The sequence below is a fragment of the Kogia breviceps genome, chromosome 3 (assembly GCF_026419965.1).
Source record: "Kogia breviceps isolate mKogBre1 chromosome 3, mKogBre1 haplotype 1, whole genome shotgun sequence".
Classification (NCBI taxonomy): Eukaryota; Metazoa; Chordata; class Mammalia; order Artiodactyla; family Physeteridae; genus Kogia; species Kogia breviceps.
Window position 1 is genome coordinate 131,606,389 of NC_081312.1, and position 24,730 is coordinate 131,631,118.

Consider the following 24,730-nt stretch of genomic DNA (forward strand, 5'->3'; position numbering starts at 1 on the left):
AGTTTAGGGAAAGAGATTCTTTACGATGAAATTCTTTCATCATATGAATATTGGTTTCTTAAAACAATAATTTTTAAACTCTTGTTAACCTTAAACAAAGTGTACTCAACTGCTGTGGAATATTCCTTCATAGCAGCATGCACGGTTCACTTTTACATTCTTGTGTGTTGGCCTTCAAGGTTCTTGCAGGAATGGCTCCTCTTATGCTAACTAAATCATCCCTGATGCTGAACATAAATAAGGCGCTGAAATTACTCCCGATGCTCTGAACCTGTCCCTAACTACGGCCTGGAGACTCGTGCTAAACCAGGCCCTGACACTGTCCCAAACCAAGACCCTGACATTACACGTAACTCGGACCCTGACACTACTCCTAGCTCAATCCCTAACACTATTACCTAACAAAGCCCATAATGATATTCCTAACTCAGACCCTGACACTGACTCTAACTAAGGCCCTACTGCCGCCAATATCTAAAGTCCTGATATTATCCTGAGTTAATATCCTGACCCAGGTCTTACCAAGGTCCTGAAACTGACCCAAAGTAAGCCTTGATGCTGTCTGAAAATGAGGCCCTGAGGCTCTCAGTAACAGAGGCCCTGATAATGTCTTTAGTGAAGACCCTCACGCTGATGCCACAGAGGCCCTTCTGCAGCTCCTAAGTCATGCCCTGACAGTGTCCCGAACTCAGGAACTAAAGATAAGCCTCACTTAGGCCCTTTGGCTGTACCTTCCTTATGCTCTGACGCTGTCTGTATAGGAAGCCCTGGCAGTGGTCCTGATTTAGGCCCTCACGCTGGTCCTAAGTAAGGCCCTGAGGCTCTCAATAACGAAGGTCTTCACGCTTTTCCTGGGTCATTTCGTGACGTTATCCCTGGCCCGGAACCTGACTCTGTCCCAAGCTCATGTCCTGCATCTTATCCTAAATGAAACCCTAATAGTATCCCTAACTAAGCCCTGACTAATCCGAACAAAGGCCTTGACACTATCTCTCACTAAAGCCCGGAATCTGTCCCTAACATGGGACCTGTTGCAATCAATAACTAAAATCCGGACACTGTCCTGAGCTAATATCCTGACTCATTTCTATCCACTGTTCTGATACTTTCCAAAAGAAAGCCTGTTGCCGTCCTTAAGTGAAGACCTGAGGCTGTTCCTAACTCAGGCCCTGAAGCTTTCCCTGACTGAGGCCTTGATTCTGTGACTAACACAGGCCCTGTTCATGTCTTTCACTATGACCTGCATGCTGACCCCACAAAGGCCCTGATGCTGTTCCTACGTCATGCCCTGACTGTGTCTCCAGCAGGTGGGCTGGCACTAGGCCTCACTCAGGCCTAGACGTTCTCCCTAAGTCAGGCTCTGACGCTGTCCCTACCCGAAGTCCTGACACAGGTCCTAAATTAGGCCCTGATTCTCTAAATAACTAAGGTCTTGAAACCAACCCAGGTCATTTTCTGACACTATCCCTGGCTCGGATCATGAGTCTGTCCCAAGCTCATGTCCTGCATCTTATCCTAAATGAAACCCTAATAGTATCCCTAACTAAGCCCTGACCAATCCGAACAAAGGCCTTGACACTATCTCTCACTAAAGCCCGGAATCTGTCCCTAACATGGGACCTGTTGCAATCAATAACTAAAATCCGGACACTGTCCTGAGGTAATTTCCTGACACATTTCTATGCACGATCCTGACACTGTCCCAAACCGGTCGGTGTCTGTAAGTGAAGACCTGACACTGTGCCTAACTCAGGCCCTGAAGCTTTCCCTAAGTGAGGCCTTGATTCTGTGACTCACTCAAGGCCTGCTCATGTCTTTCACTATGACCTTTCGCTGACCCAACCAAGGTGTTTATGCTGCTCCTAAGTCGTACCCTGACTGTGTCTGCAGCTAGGGGGCTGACGCTAGGCCTCACTCAGGCCCTGACGTTCTCCATAAGTCAGGTCTGACGCTGTCCCTACCGAAAATCTTGACGCAGGTCCTAAATTTTAGGCCTTGATTCTCTAAGTAACTAAGGTCTTGACACCAAATCTACGTCATTAACTGACACTACCCCTAGACCTTAATCTAATCTTGACTTTAGCTAATGTCAAGTTTAGGGAAAGAGATTCTTTACGATGAAAATCTTTCATCATATGAATATTGGTTTCTTAAAACAATAATTTTTAAACTCTTGTTAACCTTAAACAAAGTGTACTCAACTGCTGTGGAATATTCCTTCATAGCAGCGTGCATGGTTTACTTTTACATTCTCGTGTGTTGGCCTTCAGTGTTCTTGCAGGAATGGCTCCTCTTATGCTAACTAAATCATCCCTGATGCTGAACATAAATAAGGCGCTGAAATTACTCCCGATGCTCTGAACCTGTCCCTAACTACGGCCTGGAGACTCGTGCTAACCCAGGCCCTGACACTGTCCCAAACCAAGACCCTGACATTACACGTAACTCGGACCCTGTCACTACTCCTAGCTCAGTCCCTGACACTATTACCTAACAAAGCCCATAATGATATTCCTAACTCAGACCCTGACACTGACTCTAACTAAGGCCCTGCTGCCGCCAATATCTAAAGTCCTGATGCTATCCTGAGTTAATATCCTGACCCAGGTCTTACCAAGGTCCTGAAACTGACCCAAAGTAAGCCTTGATGCTGTCTGAAAATGAGGCCCTGAGGCTCTCAGTAACAGAGGCCCTGATAATGTCTTTAGTGAAGACCCTCACGCTGATGCAACAGAGGCCCTTCTGCAGCTCCTATGTCATGCCCTGACAGTGTCCCGAACTCAGGAACTAAAGATAAGCCTCACTTAGGCCCTTAGGCTGTACCTTCCTTATGCTCTGACGCTGTCTGTATAGGAAGCCCTGGCAGTGGTCCTGATTTAGGCCCTCACGCTGGTCCTAAGTAAGGCCCTGAGGCTCTCAATAACGAAGGTCTTCACGCTTTTCCTGGGTCATTTCGTGACGCTATCCCTGGCCCGGAACCTGACTCTGTCCCAAGCTCATGTCCTGCATCTTATCCTAAATGAAACCCTAATACTCTCCCTAACTAAGCCCTGACGAAACCTAACAAAGGCCTTCACACTATCTCTCACGAGCGCCCGGAATCTGTCCCTAATGGTCCCTGCTGCAATTAATAACTAAAAAAAGGACACTGTCCAGAGCTAATATCCTGACACATTTCTAGCCACTGTCCTGATACTTTCCAAAAGAAAGCCTGTTGCCGTCCTTAAGTGAAGACCTGAGGCTGTGCCTAACTCAGGCCCTGAAGCTTTCCCTAACTGAGGCCTTGATTCTGTGACTAACACAGGCCCTGTTCATGTCTTTCACTATGACCTGCATGCTGACCCCACAAAGGCCCTGATGCTGTTCCTACGTCATGCCCTGACTGTGTCTCCAGCAGGTGGGCTGGCACTAGGCCTCACTCAGGCCTAGACGTTCTCCCTAAGTCAGGCTCTGACGATGTCCCTACCCGAGGCCCTGACACAGGTCCTAAATTAGGCCCTGATTCTCTAAATAACTAAGGTCTTGACACCAACCCAGGTCATTTTCTGACACTATCCCTGGCTCGGATCATGACTCTGTCCCAAGGTAATGTCCTGCATCTTATCCTAATTGAAACCCTAATACTCTCCCTAACTAAGGCCCGGACTAATCCTAATTAAGGCATTGACCCTATCTCTCACTAAGGCCCAGAATCTATCTCTAACATGGGCCCTGCTGCAATCAATAATGAAAATCCGGACACTATCCTGAGCTAATATGCTGACACTTTTCTATCCACGGACCTGACACAGTCCCAAAGAAAGGCCTGTCGCTGTCCTTAAATGAAGACCTGAGGCTGTGCCTAACTCAGGCCCTGAAGCTTTCCCTAACGGAGGCCTCGATTCTCTGACGCACTCAGGCCCTGCTCATGTCCTTAACTATGACCCGAATGCTGACCCAACCAAGGCCCGGATGCTGCTTCGACGTCATGCCCTGACACTGTCTCCAGCTAGGGGCCTGAAGCTGGGCCTCACTCAGGCCCTGTTTCTTGCCCAATTCCGGCCCTGATGCTGGTCCTAAATAAGGCCCTCAGGTTCTCAGTAACTAAGGTCTTGACACTATCCCGAGGTCATTTGCTGACACAATCCCTAGACTTTACCCTAACCCTGTCCCTAGCTAATGTCCTGCCTCTTATGCTAACTGAAGCCCTTATGCTGTGCCCATGTCAGGACCTGAATTGAGTCCCCATGCCGTGACACTGTCCCTAACTAAGGCCTGGATGTTAGGCCTAACTCAAGGCCTGACACTGTCCCTAACTAAGGCCCTGATGCCATCAATATCTAAAGTCCTCACACTATCCTCAGCTAATTTACTATCCCATCTCTTACTAAGGTCCTGAAAATATCGCTAAGTAAGCCGTGACGCTGTCCCTAACAGAAGGCCTGCTCATGTCTTTAACGAAGACCATAATGCTGATCCAACAACGGCACTGATGCTGCTCCTGTGTCACGCCCTGACAGTGTCCCCACCTACAGGAATGACGCTAGGCCTCACTCAGGCCCTGTCGCTCACCCCAAGCCAGTCCGGGATGCGATTTTTACATGAAGCCCTAACATTGCTTCTAAAGAAGGCCCTGATGCTCTCAGTAACTAAGGTCTTGACACTATCTCTCACTAAGGCCTGGAATCTGTCCCTAACATGGGTCCTGCTGCAATCAATAACTAAAATCCGGACACTATCCTGAGCTAATATGCTGACACATTTCTATCCAAGGTTCTGACACTGTCCCAAAGAGAGCCCTGTCGCTCTCCTTAACTGAAGACGTGAGGCTGTGCCTAACTCAGGCCCTGAAGCTTTCCTTAACCCAGGCCTTGATTCTGTGACTCACTCAAGCCCTGCTCATGTCTTTCACTATGACCCGAATGCTGACTCCACAAACGCCCTGATGCTGCTCCTAAGTCATGCCCTGACAGTGTCTGCATCTAGGGGCCTGATGCTAGGCCTCACTCAGGCCCTCACTTTCTCCCTATACCAGGCTCTGACACTGTCCCTACCCGAAGCCCTGGCACAGATCCTAAATTAGGCCCTGATTCTATAAGTAACTAAGGGCTTGATTCCAAACCTAGGTCATTACCTGACACTAGCCCTAGACCTGAACGTAAACTTCTCTTTTGCTAATGTTAAATTTAGCTAAAGAGATTCTTTAGGATGAAATTCTTTCATCTTCTGAATAGAGTTTTCTGAAAAAAATAATGTTTAAACTCTTACTGAACTTAAACAAAATGTACTCAACTTCTGTGGAATATTCCTTTATACCAGCCTGCCTGGTTTACTTCTGCATTTGCCTGTGTTGGCTTTCAGGGTGCTTGTAGGAATACCTCCTCTTATGCTAACGAACTAACTCTTATTATGCTAAATCCCTGATGTTTTCCCTAATTAAATTCAGGAAACTCCTCCCAAGGCTGTGAACCCCTCCCAAACTGAGGCCTGGAGGCTCATCCTAGCTCAGGCCCTGACACAACTCCTAGCTCAGTCCCTGACACTATACCTAACAAAGGCTATAATGCTAGTCCTAACTCAGGCTCTGACACTGTTTCTAACTACAGCCCAGCTGCCGCCAATATCTAAAATCCTGATACTATCCTGAGTTAATATCCTGACCCAGGTCTTACCAAGGTCCTGAAACTGACCCAAAGTAAGCCTTGATGCTGTCCATAAATGAGGCCCTGAGGCTCTCCCTAACAGAGGCCCTGATAATGTCTTTAATGAAGAACCTGACGCTGATCCCACAGAGGCCCTTCTGCTGCTCCTAAGTCATGCCCTGACAGTGTCCCGAACTCAGGCCCTAAAGATAAGCCTCACTTAGGCCCTTTGGCTGTACCTTACTTATGCTCTGACGCTGTCTGTATAGGAAGCCCTGGCAGTGGTCCTGATTTAGGCCCTCACGCTGGTCCTAAGTAAGGCCCTGAGGCTCTCAATAACGAAGGTCTTCACGCTTTTCCTGGGTCATTTCGTGACGCTATCCCTGGCCCGGAAACTGACTCTGTCCCAAGCTCATGTCCTGCATCTTATCCTAAATGAAACCCTAATAGTATCCCTAACTAAGCCCTGACCAATCCGAACAAAGGCCTTGACACTATCTCTCACTAAAGCCCGGAATCTGTCCCTAACATGGCACCTGTTGCAATCAATAACTAAAATCCGGACACTGTCCTGAGATACTTTCCTGACACATTTCTATGCACGATCCTGACACTGTCCCAAACCGGTCGGTGTCTTTAAGTGAAGACCTGACACTGTGCCTAACTCAGGCCCTGAAGCTTTCCCTAAGTGAGGCCTTGATTCTGTGACTCACTCAAGGCCTGCTCATGTCTTTCACTATGACCTTTCGCTGACCCAACCAAGGTGTTTATGCTGCTCCTAAGTGGTACCCTGACTGTGGCTGCAGCTAGGGGGCTGACGCTAGGCCTCACTCAGGCCCTGACGTTCTCCATAAGTCAGGTCTGAATCTGTCCCTACCGAAAATCTTGACGCAGGTCCTAAATTTTAGGCCTTGATTCTCTAAGTAACTAAGGTCTTGACACCAAATCTAGGTCATTAACTGACACTACCCCTAGACCTTAATCTAATCTTGACTTTAGCTAATGTCAAGTTTAGGGAAAGAGATTCTTAACGATGAAATTCTTTCATCATATGAATATTGGTTTCTTAAAACAACAATTTTTAAACTCTTGTTAACCTTAAACAAACTGTACTCAACTGCTGTGGAATATTCCTTCATAGCAGCGTGCATGGTTCACTTTTACATTCTTGTGTGTTGGCCTTCAGGGTTCTTGCAGGAATGGCTCCTCTTATGCTAACTAAATCATCCCTGATGCTGAACATAAATAAGGCGCTGAAATTACTCCCGATGCTCTGAACCTGTCCCTAACTACGGCCTCGAGACTCGTGCTAACCCAGGCGCTGACACTGTCCCTAACCAAGACCCTGACATTACACGTAACTCGGACCCTGACACTACTCCTAGCTCACTCCCTGATACTATACCTAACAAAGGCCATAATGATATTCCTAACTCAGACCCTGACACTGACTCTAACTAAGGCCCTACTGCCGCCAATATCTAAAGTCCTGATACTATCCTGAGTTAATATCCTGACCCAGGTCTTACCAAGGTCCTGAAACTGACCCAAAGTAAGCCTTGATGCTGTCCGAAAATGAGGTCCTGAGGCTCTCCCTAACAGAGGCCCTGATAATGTCTTTAATGAAGACCCTCAGGCTGATCCCACAGAGGCCCTTCTGCTGCTCCTAAGTCATGCCCTGACACTTTCCCTAACTCAGATCCTAAAGATAGGCCTCACTTAGGCACTTGGGCTGTACCTTACTTAGGCTCTGATGCTGTCCTTATATGAAGCCAGGGCAGTGGTCGTGATTTAGGGCCTGACTCTGGTCCTAAGTCAGGCCCCGATGCTCTCAATAACTAAGGTTTTAACGCTTTCTCTTGGTCGTTTCCTGACACTATCCCTGGCCCGGAACCTGACTCTGTCCCAAGCTCATGTCCTGCATCTTATCCTAAATGAAACCCTAACACTCTCCGTAACTAGGGCCCTGAATAATCCTTCCTAAGGCCTTGACACGACTTCTCACTAAGGCCCGGAACCTGACATTGTCCCTAGAAAAGGCCCTGACTATACCTAACAAAGGCTATAATGCTAGTCCTAACTCAGGCCCTGACACTGTTTCTAACTAAAGCCCAGCTGCCGCCAATATCTAAAATCCTGATATTATCCTGAGTTAATATCCTGACCCAGGTCTTACCAAGGTCCTGAAACTGACCCAAAGTAAGCCTTGATGCTGTCTGTAAATGAGGCCCTGAGGCTCTCCCTAACAGAGGCCCTGATAATGTCTTTAGTGAAGACCCTCACGATGATCCCACAGAGGCCCTTCTGCTGCTCCTAAGTCATGCCCTGACAGTGTCCCGAACTCAGGCCCTAAAGATAAGCCTCACTTAGGCCCTTTGGCTGTACCTTCCTTATGCTCTGACGCTGTCTGTATAGGAAGCCCTGGCAGTGGTCCTGATTTAGACCCTCACGCTGGTCCTAAGTAAGGCCCTGAGGCTCTCAATAACGAAGGTCTTCACGCTTTTCCTGGGTCATTTCGTGACGCTATCCCTGGCCTGGAACCTGACTCTGTCCCAAGCTCATGTCCTGCATCTTATCCTAAATGAAACCCTAATAGTATCCCTAACTAAGCCCTGACTAATCCGAACAAAGGCCTTGACACTATCTCTCACTAAAGCCCGGAATCTGTCCCTAACATGGGACCTGTTGCAATCAATAACTAAAATCCGGACACTGTCCTGAGATACTTTCCTGACACATTTCTATGCACGATCCTGACACTGTCCCAAACCGGTCGGTGTCTTTAAGTGAAGACCAGACACTGTGCCTAACTCAGGCCCTGAAGCTTTCCCTAACGGAGGCCTTGATTCTGTGACTCACTCAAGGCCTGCTCATGTCTTTCACTATGACCTTTCGCTGACCCAACCAAGGTGTTTATGCTGCTCCTAAGTCATGCCCTGACTGTGTCTACAGCTACGGGGATGACGCTAGGCCTCACTCAGGCCCTGAAGTTCTCCATAAGTCAGGTCTGACGCTGTCCCTACCGAAAATCTTGACGCAGGTCCTAAATTTTAGGCCTTGATTCTCTAAGTAAGTAAGGTCTTGACACTAAAACTAGGTCATTAACTGACACTACCCCTAGACCTTAATCTAATCTTGACTTTAGCTAATGTCAAGTTTAGGGAAAGAGATTCTTTACGATGAAATTCTTTCATCATATGAATATTGGTTTCTTAAAACAATAATTTTTAAACTCTTGTTAACCTTAAACAAAGTGTACTCAACTGCTGTGGAATATTCCTTCATAGCAGCATGCACGGTTCACTTTTACATTCTTGTGTGTTGGCCTTCAAGGTTCTTGCAGGAATGGCTCCTCTTATGCTAACTAAATCATCCCTGATGCTGAACATAAATAAGGCGCTGAAATTACTCCCGATGCTGTGAACCTGTCCCTAACTACGGCCTGGAGACTCGTGCTAAACCAGGCCCTGACACTGTCCCAAACCAAGACCCTGACATTACACGTAACTCGGACCCTGACACTACTCCTAGCTCAATCCCTAACACTATTACCTAACAAAGCCCATAATGATATTCCTAACTCAGACCCTGACACTGACTCTAACTAAGGCCCTACTGCCGCCAATATCTAAAGTCCTGATATTATCCTGAGTTAATATCCTGACCCAGGTCTTACCAAGGTCCTGAAACTGACCCAAAGTAAGCCTTGATGCTGTCTGAAAATGAGGCCCTGAGGCTCTCAGTAACAGAGGCCCTGATAATGTCTTTAGTGAAGACCCTCACGCTGATGCCACAGAGGCCCTTCTGCAGCTCCTAAGTCATGCCCTGACAGTGTCCCGAACTCAGGAACTAAAGATAAGCCTCACTTAGGCCCTTTGGCTGTACCTTCCTTATGCTCTGACGCTGTCTGTATAGGAAGCCCTGGCAGTGGTCCTGATTTAGGCCCTCACGCTGGTCCTAAGTAAGGCCCTGAGGCTCTCAATAACGAAGGTCTTCACGCTTTTCCTGGGTCATTTCGTGACGTTATCCCTGGCCCGGAACCTGACTCTGTCCCAAGCTCATGTCCTGCATCTTATCCTAAATGAAACCCTAATAGTATCCCTAACTAAGCCCTGACTAATCCGAACAAAGGCCTTGACACTATCTCTCACTAAAGCCCGGAATCTGTCCCTAACATGGGACCTGTTGCAATCAATAACTAAAATCCGGACACTGTCCTGAGCTAATATCCTGACTCATTTCTATCCACTGTTCTGATACTTTCCAAAAGAAAGCCTGTTGCCGTCCTTAAGTGAAGACCTGAGGCTGTTCCTAACTCAGGCCCTGAAGCTTTCCCTGACTGAGGCCTTGATTCTGTGACTAACACAGGCCCTGTTCATGTCTTTCACTATGACCTGCATGCTGACCCCACAAAGGCCCTGATGCTGTTCCTACGTCATGCCCTGACTGTGTCTCCAGCAGGTGGGCTGGCACTAGGCCTCACTCAGGCCTAGACGTTCTCCCTAAGTCAGGCTCTGACGCTGTCCCTACCCGAAGCCCTGACACAGGTCCTAAATTAGGCCCTGATTCTCTAAATAACTAAGGTCTTGACACCAACCCAGGTCATTTTCTGACACTATCCCTGGCTCGGATCATGAGTCTGTCCCAAGCTCATGTCCTGCATCTTATCCTAAATGAAACCCTAATAGTATCCCTAACTAAACCCTGACTAATCCGAACAAAGGCCTTGACACTATCTCTCACTAAAGCCCGGAATCTGTCCCTAACATGGGACCTGTTGCAATCAATAACTAAAATCCGGACACTGTCCTGAGGTAATTTCCTGACACATTTCTATGCACGATCCTGACACTGTCCCAAACCGGTCGGTGTCTGTAAGTGAAGACCTGACACTGTGCCTAACTCAGGCCCTGAAGCTTTCCCTAAGTGAGGCCTTGATTCTGTGACTCACTCAAGGCCTGCTCATGTCTTTCACTATGACCTTTCGCTGACCCAACCAAGGTGTTTATGCTGCTCCTAAGTCGTACCCTGACTGTGTCTGCAGCTAGGGGGCTGACGCTAGGCCTCACTCAGGCCCTGACGTTCTCCATAAGTCAGGTCTGACGCTGTCCCTACCGAAAATCTTGACGCAGGTCCTAAATTTTAGGCCTTGATTCTCTAAGTAACTAAGGTCTTGACACCAAATCTACGTCATTAACTGACACTACCCCTAGACCTTAATCTAATCTTGACTTTAGCTAATGTCAAGTTTAGGGAAAGAGATTCTTTACGATGAAAATCTTTCATCATATGAATATTGGTTTCTTAAAACAATAATTTTTAAACTCTTGTTAACCTTAAACAAAGTGTACTCAACTGCTGTGGAATATTCCTTCATAGCAGCGTGCATGGTTTACTTTTACATTCTCGTGTGTTGGCCTTCAGTGTTCTTGCAGGAATGGCTCCTCTTATGCTAACTAAATCATCCCTGATGCTGAACATAAATAAGGCGCTGAAATTACTCCCGATGCTCTGAACCTGTCCCTAACTACGGCCTGGAGACTCGTGCTAACCCAGGCCCTGACACTGTCCCAAACCAAGACCCTGACATTACACGTAACTCGGACCCTGTCACTACTCCTAGCTCAGTCCCTGACACTATTACCTAACAAAGCCCATAATGATATTCCTAACTCAGACCCTGACACTGACTCTAACTAAGGCCCTGCTGCCGCCAATATCTAAAGTCCTGATGCTATCCTGAGTTAATATCCTGACCCAGGTCTTACCAAGGTCCTGAAACTGACCCAAAGTAAGCCTTGATGCTGTCTGAAAATGAGGCCCTGAGGCTCTCAGTAACAGAGGCCCTGATAATGTCTTTAGTGAAGACCCTCACGCTGATGCAACAGAGGCCCTTCTGCAGCTCCTATGTCATGCCCTGACAGTGTCCCGAACTCAGGAACTAAAGATAAGCCTCACTTAGGCCCTTAGGCTGTACCTTCCTTATGCTCTGACGCTGTCTGTATAGGAAGCCCTGGCAGTGGTCCTGATTTAGGCCCTCACGCTGGTCCTAAGTAAGGCCCTGAGGCTCTCAATAACGAAGGTCTTCACGCTTTTCCTGGGTCATTTCGTGACGCTATCCCTGGCCCGGAACCTGACTCTGTCCCAAGCTCATGTCCTGCATCTTATCCTAAATGAAACCCTAATACTCTCCCTAACTAAGCCCTGACGAAACCTAACAAAGGCCTTCACACTATCTCTCACGAGCGCCCGGAATCTGTCCCTAATGGTCCCTGCTGCAATTAATAACTAAAAAAAGGACACTGTCCAGAGCTAATATCCTGACACATTTCTAGCCACTGTCCTGATACTTTCCAAAAGAAAGCCTGTTGCCGTCCTTAAGTGAAGACCTGAGGCTGTGCCTAACTCAGGCCCTGAAGCTTTCCCTAACTGAGGCCTTGATTCTGTGACTAACACAGGCCCTGTTCATGTCTTTCACTATGACCTGCATGCTGACCCCACAAAGGCCCTGATGCTGTTCCTACGTCATGCCCTGACTGTGTCTCCAGCAGGTGGGCTGGCACTAGGCCTCACTCAGGCCTAGACGTTCTCCCTAAGTCAGGCTCTGACGATGTCCCTACCCGAGGCCCTGACACAGGTCCTAAATTAGGCCCTGATTCTCTAAATAACTAAGGTCTTGACACCAACCCAGGTCATTTTCTGACACTATCCCTGGCTCGGATCATGACTCTGTCCCAAGGTAATGTCCTGCATCTTATCCTAATTGAAACCCTAATACTCTCCCTAACTAAGGCCCGGACTAATCCTAATTAAGGCATTGACCCTATCTCTCACTAAGGCCCAGAATCTATCTCTAACATGGGCCCTGCTGCAATCAATAATGAAAATCCGGACACTATCCTGAGCTAATATGCTGACACTTTTCTATCCACGGACCTGACACAGTCCCAAAGAAAGGCCTGTCGCTGTCCTTAAATGAAGACCTGAGGCTGTGCCTAACTCAGGCCCTGAAGCTTTCCCTAACGGAGGCCTCGATTCTCTGACGCACTCAGGCCCTGCTCATGTCCTTAACTATGACCCGAATGCTGACCCAACCAAGGCCCGGATGCTGCTTCGACGTCATGCCCTGACACTGTCTCCAGCTAGGGGCCTGAAGCTGGGCCTCACTCAGGCCCTGTTTCTTGCCCAATTCCGGCCCTGATGCTGGTCCTAAATAAGGCCCTCAGGTTCTCAGTAACTAAGGTCTTGACACTATCCCGAGGTCATTTGCTGACACAATCCCTAGACTTTACCCTAACCCTGTCCCTAGCTAATGTCCTGCCTCTTATGCTAACTGAAGCCCTTATGCTGTGCCCATGTCAGGACCTGAATTGAGTCCCCATGCCGTGACACTGTCCCTAACTAAGGCCTGGATGTTAGGCCTAACTCAAGGCCTGACACTGTCCCTAACTAAGGCCCTGATGCCATCAATATCTAAAGTCCTCACACTATCCTCAGCTAATTTACTATCCCATCTCTTACTAAGGTCCTGAAAATATCGCTAAGTAAGCCGTGACGCTGTCCCTAACAGAAGGCCTGCTCATGTCTTTAACGAAGACCATAATGCTGATCCAACAACGGCACTGATGCTGCTCCTGTGTCACGCCCTGACAGTGTCCCCACCTACAGGAATGACGCTAGGCCTCACTCAGGCCCTGTCGCTCACCCCAAGCCAGTCCGGGATGCGATTTTTACATGAAGCCCTAACATTGCTTCTAAAGAAGGCCCTGATGCTCTCAGTAACTAAGGTCTTGACACTATCTCTCACTAAGGCCTGGAATCTGTCCCTAACATGGGTCCTGCTGCAATCAATAACTAAAATCCGGACACTATCCTGAGCTAATATGCTGACACATTTCTATCCAAGGTTCTGACACTGTCCCAAAGAGAGCCCTGTCGCTCTCCTTAACTGAAGACGTGAGGCTGTGCCTAACTCAGGCCCTGAAGCTTTCCTTAACCCAGGCCTTGATTCTGTGACTCACTCAAGCCCTGCTCATGTCTTTCACTATGACCCGAATGCTGACTCCACAAACGCCCTGATGCTGCTCCTAAGTCATGCCCTGACAGTGTCTGCATCTAGGGGCCTGATGCTAGGCCTCACTCAGGCCCTCACTTTCTCCCTATACCAGGCTCTGACACTGTCCCTACCCGAAGCCCTGGCACAGATCCTAAATTAGGCCCTGATTCTATAAGTAACTAAGGGCTTGATTCCAAACCTAGGTCATTACCTGACACTAGCCCTAGACCTGAACGTAAACTTCTCTTTTGCTAATGTTAAATTTAGCTAAAGAGATTCTTTAGGATGAAATTCTTTCATCTTCTGAATAGAGTTTTCTGAAAAAAATAATGTTTAAACTCTTACTGAACTTAAACAAAATGTACTCAACTTCTGTGGAATATTCCTTTATACCAGCCTGCCTGGTTTACTTCTGCATTTGCCTGTGTTGGCTTTCAGGGTGCTTGTAGGAATACCTCCTCTTATGCTAACGAACTAACTCTTATTATGCTAAATCCCTGATGTTTTCCCTAATTAAATTCAGGAAACTCCTCCCAAGGCTGTGAACCCCTCCCAAACTGAGGCCTGGAGGCTCATCCTAGCTCAGGCCCTGACACAACTCCTAGCTCAGTCCCTGACACTATACCTAACAAAGGCTATAATGCTAGTCCTAACTCAGGCCCTGACACTGTTTCTAACTACAGCCCAGCTGCCGCCAATATCTAAAATCCTGATACTATCCTGAGTTAATATCCTGACCCAGGTCTTACCAAGGTCCTGAAACTGACCCAAAGTAAGCCTTGATGCTGTCCATAAATGAGGCCCTGAGGCTCTCCCTAACAGAGGCCCTGATAATGTCTTTAATGAAGAACCTGACGCTGATCCCACAGAGGCCCTTCTGCTGCTCCTAAGTCATGCCCTGACAGTGTCCCGAACTCAGGCCCTAAAGATAAGCCTCACTTAGGCCCTTTGGCTGTACCTTCCTTATGCTCTGACGCTGTCTGTATAGGAAGCCCTGGCAGTGGTCCTGATTTAGGCCCTCACGCTGGTCCTAAGTAAGGCCCTGAGGCTCTCAATAACGAAGGTCTTCACGCTTTTCCTGGGTCATTTCGTGACGCTATCCCTGGCCCGGAAACTGACTCTGTCCCAAGCTCATGTCCTGCATCTTATCCTAAATGAAACCCTAATAGTATCCCTAACTAAGCCCTGACCAATCCGAACAAAGGCCTTGACACTATCTCTCACTAAAGCCCGGAATCTGTCCCTAACATGGCACCTGTTGCAATCAATAACTAAAATCCGGACACTGTCCTGAGATACTTTCCTGACACATTTCTATGCACGATCCTGACACTGTCCCAAACCGGTCGGTGTCTTTAAGTGAAGACCTGACACTGTGCCTAACTCAGGCCCTGAAGCTTTCCCTAAGTGAGGCCTTGATTCTGTGACTCACTCAAGGCCTGCTCATGTCTTTCACTATGACCTTTCGCTGACCCAACCAAGGTGTTTATGCTGCTCCTAAGTGGTACCCTGACTGTGGCTGCAGCTAGGGGGCTGACGCTAGGCCTCACTCAGGCCCTGACGTTCTCCATAAGTCAGGTCTGAATCTGTCCCTACCGAAAATCTTGACGCAGGTCCTAAATTTTAGGCCTTGATTCTCTAAGTAACTAAGGTCTTGACACCAAATCTAGGTCATTAACTGACACTACCCCTAGACCTTAATCTAATCTTGACTTTAGCTAATGTCAAGTTTAGGGAAAGAGATTCTTAACGATGAAATTCTTTCATCATATGAATATTGGTTTCTTAAAACAACAATTTTTAAACTCTTGTTAACCTTAAACAAACTGTACTCAACTGCTGTGGAATATTCCTTCATAGCAGCGTGCATGGTTCACTTTTACATTCTTGTGTGTTGGCCTTCAGGGTTCTTGCAGGAATGGCTCCTCTTATGCTAACTAAATCATCCCTGATGCTGAACATAAATAAGGCGCTGAAATTACTCCCGATGCTCTGAACCTGTCCCTAACTACGGCCTCGAGACTCGTGCTAACCCAGGCGCTGACACTGTCCCTAACCAAGACCCTGACATTACACGTAACTCGGACCCTGACACTACTCCTAGCTCACTCCCTGATACTATACCTAACAAAGGCCATAATGATATTCCTAACTCAGACCCTGACACTGACTCTAACTAAGGCCCTACTGCCGCCAATATCTAAAGTCCTGATACTATCCTGAGTTAATATCCTGACCCAGGTCTTACCAAGGTCCTGAAACTGACCCAAAGTAAGCCTTGATGCTGTCCGAAAATGAGGTCCTGAGGCTCTCCCTAACAGAGGCCCTGATAATGTCTTTAATGAAGACCCTCAGGCTGATCCCACAGAGGCCCTTCTGCTGCTCCTAAGTCATGCCCTGACACTTTCCCTAACTCAGATCCTAAAGATAGGCCTCACTTAGGCACTTGGGCTGTACCTTACTTAGGCTCTGATGCTGTCCTTATATGAAGCCAGGGCAGTGGTCGTGATTTAGGGCCTGACTCTGGTCCTAAGTCAGGCCCCGATGCTCTCAATAACTAAGGTTTTAACGCTTTCTCTTGGTCGTTTCCTGACACTATCCCTGGCCCGGAACCTGACTCTGTCCCAAGCTCATGTCCTGCATCTTATCCTAAATGAAACCCTAACACTCTCCGTAACTAGGGCCCTGAATAATCCTTCCTAAGGCCTTGACACGACTTCTCACTAAGGCCCGGAACCTGACATTGTCCCTAGAAAAGGCCCTGACTATACCTAACAAAGGCTATAATGCTAGTCCTAACTCAGGCCCTGACACTGTTTCTAACTAAAGCCCAGCTGCCGCCAATATCTAAAATCCTGATATTATCCTGAGTTAATATCCTGACCCAGGTCTTACCAAGGTCCTGAAACTGACCCAAAGTAAGCCTTGATGCTGTCTGTAAATGAGGCCCTGAGGCTCTCCCTAACAGAGGCCCTGATAATGTCTTTAGTGAAGACCCTCACGATGATCCCACAGAGGCCCTTCTGCTGCTCCTAAGTCATGCCCTGACAGTGTCCCGAACTCAGGCCCTAAAGATAAGCCTCACTTAGGCCCTTTGGCTGTACCTTCCTTATGCTCTGACGCTGTCTGTATAGGAAGCCCTGGCAGTGGTCCTGATTTAGACCCTCACGCTGGTCCTAAGTAAGGCCCTGAGGCTCTCAATAACGAAGGTCTTCACGCTTTTCCTGGGTCATTTCGTGACGCTATCCCTGGCCTGGAACCTGACTCTGTCCCAAGCTCATGTCCTGCATCTTATCCTAAATGAAACCCTAATAGTATCCCTAACTAAGCCCTGACTAATCCGAACAAAGGCCTTGACACTATCTCTCACTAAAGCCCGGAATCTGTCCCTAACATGGGACCTGTTGCAATCAATAACTAAAATCCGGACACTGTCCTGAGATACTTTCCTGACACATTTCTATGCACGATCCTGACACTGTCCCAAACCGGTCGGTGTCTTTAAGTGAAGACCAGACACTGTGCCTAACTCAGGCCCTGAAGCTTTCCCTAACGGAGGCCTTGATTCTGTGACTCACTCAAGGCCTGCTCATGTCTTTCACTATGACCTTTCGCTGACCCAACCAAGGTGTTTATGCTGCTCCTAAGTCATGCCCTGACTGTGTCTACAGCTACGGGGATGACGCTAGGCCTCACTCAGGCCCTGAAGTTCTCCATAAGTCAGGTCTGACGCTGTCCCTACCGAAAATCTTGACGCAGGTCCTAAATTTTAGGCCTTGATTCTCTAAGTAAGTAAGGTCTTGACACTAAAACTAGGTCATTAACTGACACTACCCCTAGACCTTAATCTAATCTTGACTTTAGCTAATGTCAAGTTTAGGGAAAGAGATTCTTTACGATGAAATTCTTTCATCATATGAATATTGGTTTCTTAAAACAATAATTTTTAAACTCTTGTTAACCTTAAACAAAGTGTACTCAACTGCTGTGGAATATTCCTTCATAGCAGCATGCACGGTTCACTTTTACATTCTTGTGTGTTGGCCTTCAAGGTTCTTGCAGGAATGGCTCCTCTTATGCTAACTAAATCATCCCTGATGCTGAACATAAATAAGGCGCTGAAATTACTCCCGATGCTCTGAACCTGTCCCTAACTACGGCCTGGAGACTCGTGCTAAACCAGGCCCTGACACTGTCCCAAACCAAGACCCTGACATTACACGTAACTCGGACCCTGACACTACTCCTAGCTCAATCCCTAACACTATTACCTAACAAAGCCCATAATGATATTCCTAACTCAGACCCTGACACTGACTCTAACTAAGGCCCTACTGCCGCCAATATCTAAAGTCCTGATATTATCCTGAGTTAATATCCTGACCCAGGTCTTACCAAGGTCCTGAAACTGACCCAAAGTAAGCCTTGATGCTGTCTGAAAATGAGGCCCTGAGGCTCTCAGTAACAGAGGCCCTGATAATGTCTTTAGTGAAGACCCTCACGCTGATGCCACAGAGGCCCTTCTGCAGCTCCTAAGTCATGCCCTGACAGTGTCCCGAACTCAGGAACTAAAGATAAGCCTCACTTAGGCCCTTTGGCTGTACCTTCCTTATGCTCTGACGCTGTCTGTATAGGAAGCCCTGGCAGTGGTCCTGATTTAGGCCCTCACGCTGGTCCTAAGTAAGGCCCTGAGGCTCTCAATAACGAAGGTCTTCACGCTTTTCCTGGGTCATTTCGTGACGTTATCCCTGGCCCGGAACCTGACTCTGTCCCAAGCTCATGTCCTGCATCTTATCCTAAATGAAACCCTAATAGTATCCCTAACTAAGCCCTGACTAATCCGAACAAAGGCCTTGACACTATCTCTCACTAAAGCCCGGAATCTGTCCCTAACATGGGACCTGTTGCAATCAATAACTAAAATCCGGACACTGTCCTGAGCTAATATCCTGACTCATTTCTATCCACTGTTCTGATACTTTCCAAAAGAAAGCCTGTTGCCGTCCTTAAGTGAAGACCTGAGGCTGTTCCTAACTCAGGCCCTGAAGCTTTCCCTGACTGAGGCCTTGATTCTGTGACTAACACAGGCCCTGTTCATGTCTTTCACTATGACCTGCATGCTGACCCCACAAAGGCCCTGATGCTGTTCCTACGTCATGCCCTGACTGTGTCTCCAGCAGGTGGGCTGGCACTAGGCCTCACTCAGGCCTAGACGTTCTCCCTAAGTCAGGCTCTGACGCTGTCCCTACCCGAAGCCCTGACACAGGTCCTAAATTAGGCCCTGATTCTCTAAATAACTAAGGTCTTGACACCAACCCAGGTCATTTTCTGACACTATCCCTGGCTCGGATCATGAGTCTGTCCCAAGCTCATGTCCTGCATCTTATCCTAAATGAAACCCTAATAGTATCCCTAACTAAGCCCTGACTAATCCGAACAAAGGCCTTGACACTATCTCTCACTAAAGCCCGGAATCTGTCCCTAACATGGGACCTGTTGCAATCAATAACTAAAATCCGGACACTGTCCTGAGGTAATTTCCTGACACATTTCTATGCACGATCCTGACACTGTCCCAAACCGGTCGGTGTCTGTAAGTGAAGACCTGACACTGTGCCTAACTCAGGCCCTGAAGCTTTCCCTAAGTGAGGCCTTGATTCTGTGACTCACTCAAGGCCTGCTCATGTCTTTCACTATGACCTTTCGCTGACCCAACCAAGGTGTTTATGCTGCTCCTAAGTCGTACCCTGACTGTGTCTGCAGCTAGGGGGCTGACGCTAGGCCTCACTCAGGCCCTGACGTTCTCCATAAGTCAGGTCTGACGCTGTCCCTACCGAAAATCTTGACGCAGGTCCTAAATTTTAGGCCTTGATTCTCTAAGTAACTAAGGTCTTGACACCAAATCTACGTCATTAACTGACACTACCCCTAGACCTTAATCTAATCTTGACTTTAGCTAATGTCAAGTTTAGGGAAAGAGATTCTTTACGATGAAAATCTTTCATCATATGAATATTGGTTTCTTAAAACAATAATTTTTAAACTCTTGTTAACCTTAAACAAAGTGTACTCAACTGCTGTGGAATATTCCTTCATAGCAGCGTGCATGGTTTACTTTTACATTCTCGTGTGTTGGCCTTCAGTGTTCTTGCAGGAATGGCTCCTCTTATGCTAACTAAATCATCCCTGATGCTGAACATAAATAAGGCGCTGAAATTACTCCCGATGCTCTGAACCTGTCCCTAACTACGGCCTGGAGACTCGTGCTAACCCAGGCCCTGACACTGTCCCAAACCAAGACCCTGACATTACACGTAACTCGGACCCTGTCACTACTCCTAGCTCAGTCCCTGACACTATTACCTAACAAAGCCCATAATGATATTCCTAACTCAGACCCTGACACTGACTCTAACTAAGGCCCTGCTGCCGCCAATATCTAAAGTCCTGATGCTATCCTGAGTTAATATCCTGACCCAGGTCTTACCAAGGTCCTGAAACTGACCCAAAGTAAGCCTTGATGCTGTCTGAAAATGAGGCCCTGAGGCTCTCAGTAACAGAGGCCCTGATAATGTCTTTAGTGAAGACCCTCACGCTGATGCAACAGAGGCCCTTCTGCAGCTCCTATGTCATGCCCTGACAGTGTCCCGAACTCAGGAACTAAAGATAAGCCTCACTTAGGCCCTTAGGCTGTACCTTCCTTATGCTCTGACGCTGTCTGTATAGGAAGCCCTGGCAGTGGTCCTGATTTAGGCCCTCACGCTGGTCCTAAGTAAGGCCCTGAGGCTCTCAATAACGAAGGTCTTCACGCTTTTCCTGGGTCATTTCGTGACGCTATCCCTGGCCCGGAACCTGACTCTGTCCCAAGCTCATGTCCTGCATCTTATCCTAAATGAAACCCTAATACTCTCCCTAACTAAGCCCTGACGAAACCTAACAAAGGCCTTCACACTATCTCTCACGAGCGCCCGGAATCTGTCCCTAATGGTCCCTGCTGCAATTAATAACTAAAAAAAGGACACTGTCCAGAGCTAATATCCTGACACATTTCTAGCCACTGTCCTGATACTTTCCAAAAGAAAGCCTGTTGCCGTCCTTAAGTGAAGACCTGAGGCTGTGCCTAACTCAGGCCCTGAAGCTTTCCCTAACTGAGGCCTTGATTCTGTGACTAACACAGGCCCTGTTCATGTCTTTCACTATGACCTGCATGCTGACCCCACAAAGGCCCTGATGCTGTTCCTACGTCATGCCCTGACTGTGTCTCCAGCAGGTGGGCTGGCACTAGGCCTCACTCAGGCCTAGACGTTCTCCCTAAGTCAGGCTCTGACGATGTCCCTACCCGAGGCCCTGACACAGGTCCTAAATTAGGCCCTGATTCTCTAAATAACTAAGGTCTTGACACCAACCCAGGTCATTTTCTGACACTATCCCTGGCTCGGATCATGACTCTGTCCCAAGGTAATGTCCTGCATCTTATCCTAATTGAAACCCTAATACTCTCCCTAACTAAGGCCCGGACTAATCCTAATTAAGGCATTGACCCTATCTCTCACTAAGGCCCAGAATCTATCCCTAACATGGGCCCTGCTGCAATCAATAATGAAAATCCGGACACTATCCTGAGCTAATATGCTGACACTTTTCTATCCACGGACCTGACACAGTCCCAAAGAAAGGCCTGTCGCTGTCCTTAAATGAAGACCTGAGGCTGTGCCTAACTCAGGCCCTGAAGCTTTCCCTAACGGAGGCCTCGATTCTCTGACGCACTCAGGCCCTGCTCATGTCCTTAACTATGACCCGAATGCTGACCCAACCAAGGCCCGGATGCTGCTTCGACGTCATGCCCTGACACTGTCTCCAGCTAGGGGCCTGAAGCTGGGCCTCACTCAGGCCCTGTTTCTTGCCCAATTCCGGCCCTGATGCTGGTCCTAAATAAGGCCCTCAGGTTCTCAGTAACTAAGGTCTTGACACTATCCCGAGGTCATTTGCTGACACAATCCCTAGACTTTACCCTAACCCTGTCCCTAGCTAATGTCCTGCCTCTTATGCTAACTGAAGCCCTTATGCTGTGCCCATGTCAGGACCTGAATTGAGTCCCCATGCCGTGACACTGTCCCTAACTAAGGCCTGGATGTTAGGCCTAACTCAAGGCCTGACACTGTCCCTAACTAAGGCCCTGATGCCATCAATATCTAAAGTCCTCACACTATCCTCAGCTAATTTACTATCCCATCTCTTACTAAGGTCCTGAAAATATCGCTAAGTAAGCCGTGACGCTGTCCCTAACAGAAGGCCTGCTCATGTCTTTAACGAAGACCATAATGCTGATCCAACAACGGCACTGATGCTGCTCCTGTGTCACGCCCTGACAGTGTCCCCACCTACAGGAATGACGCTAGGCCTCACTCAGGCCCTGTCGCTCACCCCAAGCCAGTCCGGGATGCGATTTTTACATGAAGCCCTAACATTGCTTCTAAAGAAGGCCCTGATGCTCTCAGTAACTAAGGTCTTGACACTATCTCTCACTAAGGCCTGGAATCTGTCCCTAACATGGGTCCTGCTGCAATCAATAACTAAAATCCGGACACTATCCTGAGCTAATATGCTGACACATTTCTATCCAAGGTTCTGACACTGTCCCAAAGAGAGCCCTGTCGCTCTCCTTAACTGAAGACGTGAGGCTGTGCCTAACTCAGGCCCTGAAGCTTTCCTTAACCCAGGCCTTGATTCTGTGACTCACTCAAGCCCTGCTCATGTCTTTCACTATGACCCGAATGCTGACTCCACAAACGCCCTGATGCTGCTCCTAAGTCATGCCCTGACAGTGTCTGCATCTAGGGGCCTGATGCTAGGCCTCACTCAGGCCCTCACTTTCTCCCTATACCAGGCTCTGACACTGTCCCTACCCGAAGCCCTGGCACAGATCCTAAATTAGGCCCTGATTCTATAAGTAACTAAGGGCTTGATTCCAAACCTAGGTCATTACCTGACACTAGCCCTAGACCTGAACGTAAACTTCTCTTTTGCTAATGTTAAATTTAGCTAAAGAGATTCTTTAGGATGAAATTCTTTCATCTTCTGAATAGAGTTTTCTGAAAAAAATAATGTTTAAACTCTTACTGAACTTAAACAAAATGTACTCAACTTCTGTGGAATATTCCTTTATACCAGCCTGCCTGGTTTACTTCTGCATTTGCCTGTGTTGGCTTTCAGGGTGCTTGTAGGAATACCTCCTCTTATGCTAACGAACTAACTCTTATTATGCTAAATCCCTGATGTTTTCCCTAATTAAATTCAGGAAACTCCTCCCAAGGCTGTGAACCCCTCCCAAACTGAGGCCTGGAGGCTCATCCTAGCTCAGGCCCTGACACAACTCCTAGCTCAGTCCCTGACACTATACCTAACAAAGGCTATAATGCTAGTCCTAACTCAGGCTCTGACACTGTTTCTAACTACAGCCCAGCTGCCGCCAATATCTAAAATCCTGATACTATCCTGAGTTAATATCCTGACCCAGGTCTTACCAAGGTCCTGAAACTGACCCAAAGTAAGCCTTGATGCTGTCCATAAATGAGGCCCTGAGGCTCTCCCGAACAGAGGCCCTGATAATGTCTTTAATGAAGAACCTGACGCTGATCCCACAGAGGCCCTTCTGCTGCTCCTAAGTCATGCCCTGACAGTGTCCCGAACTCAGGCCCTAAAGATAAGCCTCACTTAGGCCCTTTGGCTGTACCTTCCTTATGCTCTGACGCTGTCTGTATAGGAAGCCCTGGCAGTGGTCCTGATTTAGGCCCTCACGCTGGTCCTAAGTAAGGCCCTGAGGCTCTCAATAACGAAGGTCTTCACGCTTTTCCTGGGTCATTTCGTGACGCTATCCCTGGCCCGGAAACTGACTCTGTCCCAAGCTCATGTCCTGCATCTTATCCTAAATGAAACCCTAATAGTATCCCTAACTAAGCCCTGACCAATCCGAACAAAGGCCTTGACACTATCTCTCACTAAAGCCCGGAATCTGTCCCTAACATGGCACCTGTTGCAATCAATAACTAAAATCCGGACACTGTCCTGAGATACTTTCCTGACACATTTCTATGCACGATCCTGACACTGTCCCAAACCGGTCGGTGTCTTTAAGTGAAGACCTGACACTGTGCCTAACTCAGGCCCTGAAGCTTTCCCTAAGTGAGGCCTTGATTCTGTGACTCACTCAAGGCCTGCTCATGTCTTTCACTATGACCTTTCGCTGACCCAACCAAGGTGTTTATGCTGCTCCTAAGTGGTACCCTGACTGTGGCTGCAGCTAGGGGGCTGACGCTAGGCCTCACTCAGGCCCTGACGTTCTCCATAAGTCAGGTCTGAATCTGTCCCTACCGAAAATCTTGACGCAGGTCCTAAATTTTAGGCCTTGATTCTCTAAGTAACTAAGGTCTTGACACCAAATCTAGGTCATTAACTGACACTACCCCTAGACCTTAATCTAATCTTGACTTTAGCTAATGTCAAGTTTAGGGAAAGAGATTCTTAACGATGAAATTCTTTCATCATATGAATATTGGTTTCTTAAAACAACAATTTTTAAACTCTTGTTAACCTTAAACAAACTGTACTCAACTGCTGTGGAATATTCCTTCATAGCAGCGTGCATGGTTCACTTTTACATTCTTGTGTGTTGGCCTTCAGGGTTCTTGCAGGAATGGCTCCTCTTATGCTAACTAAATCATCCCTGATGCTGAACATAAATAAGGCGCTGAAATTACTCCCGATGCTCTGAACCTGTCCCTAACTACGGCCTCGAGACTCGTGCTAACCCAGGCGCTGACACTGTCCCTAACCAAGACCCTGACATTACACGTAACTCGGACCCTGACACTACTCCTAGCTCACTCCCTGATACTATACCTAACAAAGGCCATAATGATATTCCTAACTCAGACCCTGACACTGACTCTAACTAAGGCCCTACTGCCGCCAATATCTAAAGTCCTGATACTATCCTGAGTTAATATCCTGACCCAGGTCTTACCAAGGTCCTGAAACTGACCCAAAGTAAGCC